This window comes from Ursus americanus, chromosome 27, assembly GCF_024610735.1.
Source record: "Ursus americanus isolate L20-20 chromosome 27, mUrsAme1.1.p, whole genome shotgun sequence".
NCBI lineage: Eukaryota > Metazoa > Chordata > Mammalia > Carnivora > Ursidae > Ursus > Ursus americanus.
In genome coordinates, this window is record NC_142153.1 from 18,317,278 (window position 1) to 18,327,656 (window position 10,379).

The 10,379-nt window shown below is 36.3% G+C and overlaps 1 protein-coding gene across 1 annotated transcript in view; it reads left to right on the plus strand.

The window, feature by feature from the left end:
- NRG1 (neuregulin 1) overlaps positions 1-10,379 on the plus strand; it is a 1,040,075-nt gene that overhangs the window by 906,757 nt on the left and 122,939 nt on the right. The gene's annotated exons all lie outside the window — the stretch shown is intronic.

The following is a 10,379-nucleotide window of genomic DNA, read 5'->3' on the forward strand; positions in this document are numbered from 1 at the left end:
AACAGTAAGAGAAGTAAAAGAAACATGCTTAGCCCATTCCATTTCATATTGTACAGAAAAGTCAGCAGGTCACCCTTTCTGAGGCTTTACTAGCCTCGTAGATATCACTACTGAAATCTAGAAGAAACAATGTCTCCACTAGTTCATCTGTAGGCAGATCCCGCTTTTCTCTGCCCTAGTCTTATTACGATGCATCAAGCATACAAGGTGCGTGAGTATTTAATTTATTTTTTTAAATAAAGGTGCTGTGTATTCAAAGTTCAATTAATCATCAAAGAACTGCTGGAATGGCACTTTCCATTTTCTCTCCCAGTCTACCAGAAGTCAGCAAAATCTTAAAAACCAGTTATATGGGCCAGTGTGGGTTACAGGCTAAGGCTATGCACATCTCCACTCAAGTCCAAAACTATCCCTTATTTAGAGATTTGGTGTTTAGGTTGAATTTGTTCATCGTATATGAGCTATTGTTTTATTCATTGCTCAGATATTCCAGAGTCTCTTCTTCAGTGAATATCAAACTTGAAGACAAGGAGAGGGGCTCCTAGGTGGCTCAGTCAGTTAGGCATCTGCCTTCGGCTCAGGTCATGATCCCAGGGTCCTGGAATCAAGCCCCGCGTCAGCCTCTCTGCTCAGTGGGGAGTCTGCTTCTCTCTCTCCTCCCCATTTATGCTCTCTCTCACTATCTCTGTCCCTATCTCTGTCTCTCTTTCTCTGAAATAAATAAAGAAAATCTTTTTTTTTTTTTTAAATGTGACAAGGAGAGAGAAATTGAAAGAGGGTGGGAGGGGGAAAGAGAGAGAGGAAAGACAGAGACAGGTTTTTTAAAATATTGCAGGACTTTATTTGCTGCAGTGAAAAACATCGGTCTTGCTTTTAATTTTTAAAAGGAATTTGGGGCTATGAATCTCCTCATTTCCTAGTCAGAATAGTAAAATACAGATTGGGCTAGGCCAAGTGATAACTAAGGTCAAAGAGCAAGTGAGTTGTAAATATAAAATTAAAAGTTTTGCTCTTTGAATCTTAGATCACTGAGAACTTTCTCACTCTTTGATTAAAGTAAGTGAATAGTTAATAATCTGTCTCCCACAGTGCTCCAGGGTGATGCTAGGAACTGTGATGTGTATTTCCTGAAGAGGGGGAGGGTTGGGGGAGATGAACAAGAATAGTCCTTGGGCTGAAGTACTTTGCAGTAAAGGAGAAAGGTTAATTGTGGTTAATTGGGCTAATTGTGTATAATGACACATGTTCATGATACAAAGTAGAATACAGGGGGCAAACTTAAATCAAGTTGTTATTTTTAAATAATATTGCTTAGTATAGAATACGCTTATCCATTCTGTGGCATGTGATTTAAAAGGAAATATTTGGATAATGATTTTTTTTTTTTTTTTACTGTGGTCTCTTTTTTTTAAGTAGCCAGTTGTTTTTGCTTCATATTTAAAGCCCAGTAATTTTACCAAGAAATCAGAATTCTGAAATTTATCCTATTTAAGAAAAATGATGAAAATCTGTGATTTACTGTTAAAAGTAAAAGGCCAAGTAACATTAAGAGGAATCAGACGGCACTTTGCACTAAGTAGGGTTTTGAAAGTTGTTTGGGGAGTTTTTAAGGGATTGAGAAACTTAACTGGGAATTTTAAATGAGCGTAATCACAGTATGGTAAATTGAATTACCGTTGAGTTTCGGAAACTTACCCATGATACATAGATGGACTTAAAAGATATTCGAAGTGATGTTTTTTATTGGATTACCTGGCAATGTATATGGAAAGGTTGAAGTTTCTTGAACAATTTTATTTTCATTAGGCACACTTTGGGTTTTTTGGGTTTTGTTTCCTAAAGTCTGTAGAATTGACCCGAAGTTGGAAGAAGTAGTATATTTGAAAACGTATGTCTGATTATATTATAACTGAGTGATACATATAGTAAATTAAAACAGTACATAAATCAATTAAAATGGCCAAATATTGAAAAACAACATATTCCTTCATGATGATTCCTCTCTTGATTTCTTAAAATTCATTATTGAAAGAAGTGATTAATTGACAAGAAGCTTCTATGTCATTTGATTGAGTTTTCAACTACACATTCCTCATGTAAGCATTAAGATATATTCAGAAAAAGAATCTGCAAGAGGAAATATATTAAATGTTATTTTATGTTTTATATAAATGTTCTTCATCTTACTTTAGAGACTAGCTATTTAATCAACCTATAAAAATCCATGCCATTCACAAATAGTGTAACTTGGAGAACAGATCATTGTTATTTTAATTCTTAGTCTGCAAAGCTATAAGAAGGAAGTTGCTACATTTACTTAAAAACAGTTGTAAAATCCAGGCAGAGCGCAACTTGTCAGACAGGATATTTTTATAAGATGTGATGTAAGTAAATATGAAGAAAAATAGCCTTACACATATCTGAGAGAAAATTATTTAAGTGGCCATAGTGGATTTTTTTTTTTTTTACATATTTTGTACATTTCCCTCTAGTTGATCCATATGGATTTTTTTTCTGTTATCTTCATAGCAGCTTCTTATTTTCACATCCCTAATACTCCAAAGCCCAAATGCATCTTGCTCAGGCTTGATCCTCAAATTATCTGCAAAAAAAATAAACCTTACAAAGAGTTCTTGGGTATGTTTTAGAATGAATAGATTATGGGGGCAGCAGAATTGCCATGTATGTGCAAATGAGACTGTGTGCGAAAGCAAGATAAGCTTTAGGAAGGATATAGGTGACTCAGGGGCACATAAGGGACTTATTGGAACCTTTAAAAACAATTTTACAGTGCAGGTGAAGGGGACTGAGGTTTAAAACTGTTCAGCTTAGTGAAAAAATAAAAATGATACCTGACATCCACTACATGTGTACATAGAGAAACAAGTATTTTAGTAAAACCTCCTGCTTGTTCTTCTAAAGTTTCTAGAACATGGGCTGTGACCTTTTGTGTACAAAGTGCATTGAGGAGTGAGTCTAACAGAAGCTTCTAGTGGAGGGGGTTTTCATGAAGAATAGGACCAGCGATAGTCTCAATAATTTTCAAAATGTCATAACTTAAACTTCTCCGTTTGTAGGAGAAGTGCTGACCCAGGTATATTTTATTTAAATGATGCTCTGAAATTATAAAAAAAAAATTCTTTGTCTAATCAAAGAAGAAAGCAAACTCTTTATTATTTTATTGATATAACAAGATGTTAGGTTATCTTCCAGCCCCCAGGGGTGTTCTTCTGGTTGTCTCATAGCTCTTGCTTCAACGACAAGCTTGCCACTTGCTATTGACAAAATGTGCCCATCGGTTCCCAAGCTGGAATGTAAGGTCTGGAAGGAAAGAATTTGGGGTTATTTGTGTTCATTCCCATAGCATATCACCACGCTGTTTTCCAGGAAGTATTAATTAAATAGATATAAACATAAACAGCAAGGTGTTTTTTTTAGTTAGATTATTATAATTTTTAAAAGCCGTACACATATGTAATTATAGGAAAGCTGTCTAAATCTTAAATCATGAAACAGATATTTAAGTATTTTAAAATCAAAGTTAAAAAAAAATAACAGTGGCTTAAATAATATTAGAGAATTTTTAATATTTTGAGAAGTATTTCACACTTTGCTTCTATTTCATTTTTTTTTCTGGTTTCTATGTCTGGAAAGTTTCCTTATTTTTAGATAAATACTCCTTTACATGGTAATTTATAACAATGTTTCACCTTAGGTGGGATTATTACAAATTATCTGAAAATGTATATATTAACTGGTTGGTCGCTGTTCCTCTCTGTGGTGCTGAAGAGTAAGAGATTGCCACCATAGTGTTAATAAGGTTGATTTTTCTTTCATTATTATTAGTAATAGTAATAATAATAAATAATAATATAATAATAGTAGTAATAATAATAAGTTTGTGATAATAATAATAAAAATAATAATAATGAAGTAGTAATAATATCTTTTAGTGAGCACCTATCACACGTCAGGTACTTTCATCTGAGAATAAATATGTATTAGTCCCATTATATAAATGAGGAAACTAAGAGGCTCAGACAAGTCAGTGTCTGTCAAGGTTAAATTACAGGTTGTGACAGAAGCAGGGTTGCTTTCTAGCCTCTCTGATTCTGAGTCCTGTGCTCTTTTCACTCACTGATTGTAGAGAGTGAAAGAAAAACCCTTAGAGGGCTCCTCTTGGGACCTCTTTTTTTTTTTTTTTTTTTAAGATTTATTTATTCATTTTGAGAGAGCAAGAGAGAGAGAGTGGGGGGGGGAGGGGCAGAGGGAGAGATAGTCCTTAGCAGACCCCACCTTGATAGCAGAGTCCCACACGGGGCTCCGTCTCCCGACCCCGAGATCATGACCTGAGCCGAAACCAAGAGTTGGATGCTTAACCGACTGTGCTACCCAGGCACCCCTTCTCTGTGACCTTTTCCTCTAAAGGGCATGTTATCATTGCAGCTACTTTTGAAAATAGTCTTTTTCTCTAACGTGACTTTTTGGACCAAATCGGTTCTTGGAATCAAGGTGCTTGAGCAAAGTACAGAAATATATATACACATTTACTGTGATAACAAACATGAAAACTAGAAAGTTTTAGGTAACAAATTATGTTCTCTTGGTACTTGGATAACTTAGAAGGAATACCACAAACCTTTAGTACACACACACTTTGGGACGTAGAGAGAATGATGAGCGCATTATAAAAGTGTATGCATTAAATATCTGAAACTCAGTTTGTAAGAAACAAACATAACATGTGATATGTAGCTTCAACTACCTCATCCTTCATTCTGATGGCAATTTTCAGATCAGTTTTGAGATGCAGAATAAAAATCATAGCTTTTTGCTTAAATTTCAGATTGATAGGGAAGGTTATTTGCTTTTAACAATCTTTACAGAAAGTTTTCTTTTTTGTGTTTAGATTGACTTATTTTGTCAGTTTTTAGGGTGTTTTTTTTCCCCCAGGCAAGATGGCATTCTCATCTCCGGCTGCTATTAACATTTAAAGCATGCAGCCTTTTGTTGCAATGTGGTGTAAATTCCAAGTGACTGACGATGATTAAACAGAAAATGAAACTTGAATGGCACTATCTCAAAATCTACTGAAAGCCATGACAGGTGTCTGTGTGTAGCAATATATCAGTTTGGAACACATGAAGAGTAAGAAATTGTGGCTTTTTCTTGGTTGGGTTTCTTTTTTCTTTGAAATCAAAGGGAGAAAATACCAATTTGTCCTGGATCCCTAAAACAGCGATCTGGATTTCTAAACGGGGTGGACAGTGCAAGCACATGGTGAATAATCCCTGACCTTGCAGTCCGATACTGTGCTCCATACCCATTTTACACCAGTTGTAATTCTCTCATTTGTACACAGATACTATAGTAACATTTAACAAAGAAAAAAAGAATGTATAACTGTAATTAAAAAGCCAGCAGTCAAGAAAGATAAGACACAAAGAATTAATTGGGATTACAACTCTTCTTTCTGCATTGACTGCAAAAGCTTGGTGATCTGAATTGTGCTTCAGCCCTGAGCTCAGGACTCCCTCCAACCCCCAAGGCTCTTCTTTAACATTTGTTATTACTTCGCTATTTTATTTGGCAGAGATCCCTCTATCTCATCTTCTAATGCACTGGCAAGGTTCCTATTGCCAATAGCTTAGAGCCTACTCCTGCTAGGGTAAGCGACACAGCCGAACTTTCTAGCCTCCGCATCCTTATAAATAATGCATCTGGTTTCCTGTAACTACATGAACCCTTAGACTTTGGTAGGCATGTCTTTGTTAGTCAGAGTAAAAGAGTAGGGAGATGAACGGTTGGGGAAATAGTTGTAGGCAGTTATTATCACTGATTAGGACCTGACTCCATCATACATGCATTAATCACTGGGTTAATGCTAATGGAATACTTATGATATTTATAGTAGACATAAGCATGATATATAAAAATAATGTCTTTGCTGGCTAAACTGCTTCTTAAATTCAACATGGAAAGTGCTAATGTTCACTAGGACCTTTTGAAACTCGGTTGCCCATAATTAGATCTAATTTACTTATTTTTAAAACCTCTTTTGCTCTGCACACAATCCACTTACTTTTTGGGTGTGTGCACACTTGTTCTTAAAAACAATAGCGAGATACTGGCTAAAGATAATATATAATGCCCCAGCTTGATGGTATAACAAGTTACTGGATTTAGAACGAAGGAGGAAAAATGCTATGATAATAAGTTAATAACAAAGTAAGTAATATATATCATACTTCTAACTTCAAAGTGTTTAAAAACTTATGTTATTAAAAATTAACGTTTTATGAGGCACCTGGGTGGCTCTGTCGGTTAAGCATCTGCCTTCGGCTCAGGTCATGATCCCAGGGTCCTGGGATCGAGCCCCACATCAGCAGGGAGTCTGCGGCTCCTCCTGCTTCTGCTCTCTCAATCGCTCTCTGTCTCTCAAATAAAGTCTTTAAAAAAATTAATGTTTAAATTTAAGCTGCAGAGATATTAGTATTTAAATGAGAGAAACCAGTTTTTAAAAGTGAAACTTCTTTAACAATGTTCTTTAAGATGGCACCCTCAGACGATGTTAATGTAAAGTAGGAAAGTCCCACCCCAGTGTGGATCCTTTGCGTTATTGGACGTGCCCTCATTGGACGTTCACAGAATGACTGTTCAGCATTAAAATTATGTTGTATGGATGAAAACCTTCAAATTGATTTAGATGTTGAATGAGAAGCAGGCTGCTCTAGAGCCTTATATATTTTCATCAGAATTAATTGAAAGAAGGAAAAATCATGTTTCTAAATGGAGAAGGTTGTTAATCCTCTTCCTTTTATTGTTGGTTTCTTTCATAACGATCAGTTTAAATCTGAATGGCTCATGTATTTATGTATAACCGATAGTGACACTTATTTTGGTCATCTTTAGCCTTTGCCATACGAGGGATTTTGCAGAGCCTAGGTAGTTTTCAGAACTAATGTCAGCCAAAATGTTTAATACTTATTTCTTTCACCCATGTTACACTTCCTTATTGATTAAACTAGTTTCTACAACCAGCCAATTTTTAATATAGATCATCAGATCCATATCTGTATGCAGTATGATTTTTTCTCTTTGATTTTGAATACAGTTTTTTTCTACTTTGAAATGTCAGGATTTCTGTGAAATTAAAACATTTCCTTAATGATTCAGAAAATTTGGCTAACCCTATTTTAAGACTGTGCGTTGTCATCATTGGTAAATAAGAAGTCTTCAATTCACCAAAAAGATAATAATGAGATATATTAGTATTTTATTCAATTTATATATTTTAATCCACCCACCAAAAATAATCAAGCCAATAATGTCTCAAAAAAATCAACCCATCATCAAATAACGACTGTAGCCTAGTCTGTTTTGATGCGTATTTTGTTTTGATGGATACGGAGGATAGAAATGGATGGATTATGTTTTTCTGCCTGTAATTGTCCAATACTTTCAGTCTTCCTGCTTAGGCATAGTGCTTTCTGGAATCAGATCTCTGCATTCTTCTTCTATCATTAATCAAAACAAAGCACTATCAGAGGGAAATATCTTCATAACTGGATACTGAGTGAAGAAAAATCTTAGATACTTAGACATGCACATACAATAAACAGTGTTTCCAGAATATGTCTGCCACACAAATAGAATCCACGAGAAGACATGAACAAATACTTTGGAAGTATTTGCATTTGTGCCAGACTGGGATTGGGAAAACTAGGTTCTCCCTTAGACTGTAACACCATAGAAGCAAGAGCCGTTGCGATCTTTCTTTTGTTCTTATTGTCTTAGGTAGGGCCTGGCATGCAGTAGGCACTAAAGAATGACTGAGGGAATGAGTGAATGAGTGAAGTTACCAAAGGCAGGAAGGACAAGACGAACCTAGAATGTATCTGGAAAAACTGTCAAAAGCACACAATTTAAAAAAATACATGTGAAGCCTGTAGCAGAAGAGGCATTAACTGAAGACCAGAGCTTCCCTTTTCACTTGAATATGAATAATTTTTAACTTGCTGTAATTACACAATGTTCTCAGATACTAATTTCATTTCTTTTAAAAAAATCGAAAGAAATGACATTTTCCTGCTGAAACTCTGGCTTTACGGCATGTCTTCTTCTCTCAGTGATCATGTTCATAGTAGAAGGAATAGCCACACAAGGGCATCACACGGTTTATTCAAGCTTTTTGATTCATGTCCCTACTGGCAACATCATTTAAGTGGCTTGGTTTCGTCATGTCCGGAGTTCAGCCACACAGCGTGATGAAGTGGACCACCTAAAGCTGCGAATTAAATTCTGTGCCCTGATCCGAGGAGTAAATCCATGTCATTATCACGTTTCTTCTTGTTCTTCTCTCTTCTTCCTCCCTCCCTCTACTTCAGGCTTGTTTGGGTCCAAGAACGGTAGGGCTCAGCAGAAAAGTTATTTCTTCTGTTATTGATGACCTTTTTGTTCAAGTCGTCTTCTGTGGGCACGCTTTCAAAATCTAATTCTCAAGAGGAGAAATAAGGATCCCGATAGTACGAATGATAAATAAGGAAGGACGTATATATACCACTTGCCACGATGCTTGTCCTGCCTCTGTTTTTCATAGTCAGCTGTCTCTTCTATTTTTCCAAGGAGACTTGGACCTTATCACTCTCAAAATTTGAATCATGCCTTCACTCTCGGCAGATAACCCCGCTTTCCACGTCAGAGGAAAGAGAGACTAGCTGGAATGTCTTTTCCCTTCCTGCTACCGCATCTGTTAACTCCAGCACAATGCCTGGGACCTAACCAACCACTTAGCATTTTTTGGATGGATGAGCAGATAGAAAGCAAGATAAATGAATGTACATCTTTGGTCTTTAGAAATGGTAGCTATTTTTGATCGTATATAATACAGCGACCTCAAAATCTGAAATCTGCTGCTTTTGAAAAGCAGGTCATCTTGAGGTTTTCCATTTTTACTCTCCAGACTGTGAAATGAAGTTATTTTAATGCTGAACAGCAGAAATTTCCTAATCAGTTGCTGTATGTTGGCTGAATTACAGTAATATCATTTCATTTCGAGTTGGGCAACTCAAGCATTTAGTTCTGAGTTTTTGACAGCATACGTTTCACTAAAATAATTATTTTTGTACCCATTCAACCCATCTTTTTCCTCAGCCATAGGTTATTTTAAACCTCCTGTCTGCAGGAGTACAGCTAGCTCTGAGCCTGGAGATGTCTAAAAATGTCTTACCTTCTCGTTGCCCTTTTTTTTTTTTTTTTTTTTTTTTTTTTTTTTTTTTTAATTTAAGCAATTTCTCTCTACCGTTCATTTGCACCAAAAGCTTAGGCACCTTGGAAAACTGTTTCAGTAGTGGTTACTTATCTCAATAGATTCTTTGGTTTTAAGGCTCTGAATGATTACTAATAATTTAACTTCAGATATACTCACCACAAACTTTTCCTTGGAGTCGTTTTTTGGGTGAAAGGGAAGAATGGGGGGCGGGGTCTAGGTGTACATGGATAGCTTTTGGGTATCCTTTTGTACTTAACTTTTTGGATGCCTTTGCTGGTAGACTACGGTAGTAAACATTTGGAAGGACATGCTAGAAGGGAAGATTGGGTTCAATCCAGGTATTTAACCTGGGATTGAGGGAGACTCAACCTGAGGATGGGTTATTTGTCTCACCTCTAGTGACAGGTCGTAGCAAAGCCTCAGGGAAGGATTTTTGAGAAACCCTTCAGGAGATTTATGTTTCATTTGAGAAGCCTCTTTAAAAGCCTTTTCCTTCTTATGAGAGGTATGTGGGGGTAGAAACAGCATATGGTTGAAACTCTCTGCACGGCAGTGCTATGTAAAAGAAGTACTTTCCTGCTAGGTGAAATTACTCTGCATGCCTCTTGCTGTCACTGACATGATTTAGTTAAATACAGATGCTTTTAGAGGGGCTTTGTACTGCATCATAAATATTTAACAGTTTTATAAAATATCTGTATGCATAACTGGGTGGGAAATACAGCGATGGAGAAGCTCAACCTCCACTTCAGAGCCCTTGGCCTTAGCGTGTCCCCTGACCATTTGGCCATTGACAAAGATATGTTCAGGATGCAAGTGTCATCGACAATTAAAGGATTCTATTTCTGTTTTTCCAACACAATGAAGCTGACTGTCTAACCTTTCTGATCGTTGGTAAAGTGAACTTTACAATTTCCCTCTTCACATTATTCATAGATGTTCCAATCCCCCAGTGACTGAAGGATAGCATTAAGAAAAATCCCTTCTCAGTAAATAAATGGCATGGGGGAGGGGTCAGGAAAAGCTCTTAGATTTTCTGCAGCAACTAATGGTTTGTTTATATAAAGATACTTCATTGCCATTAGATAATTAAAATTATATGAATCTT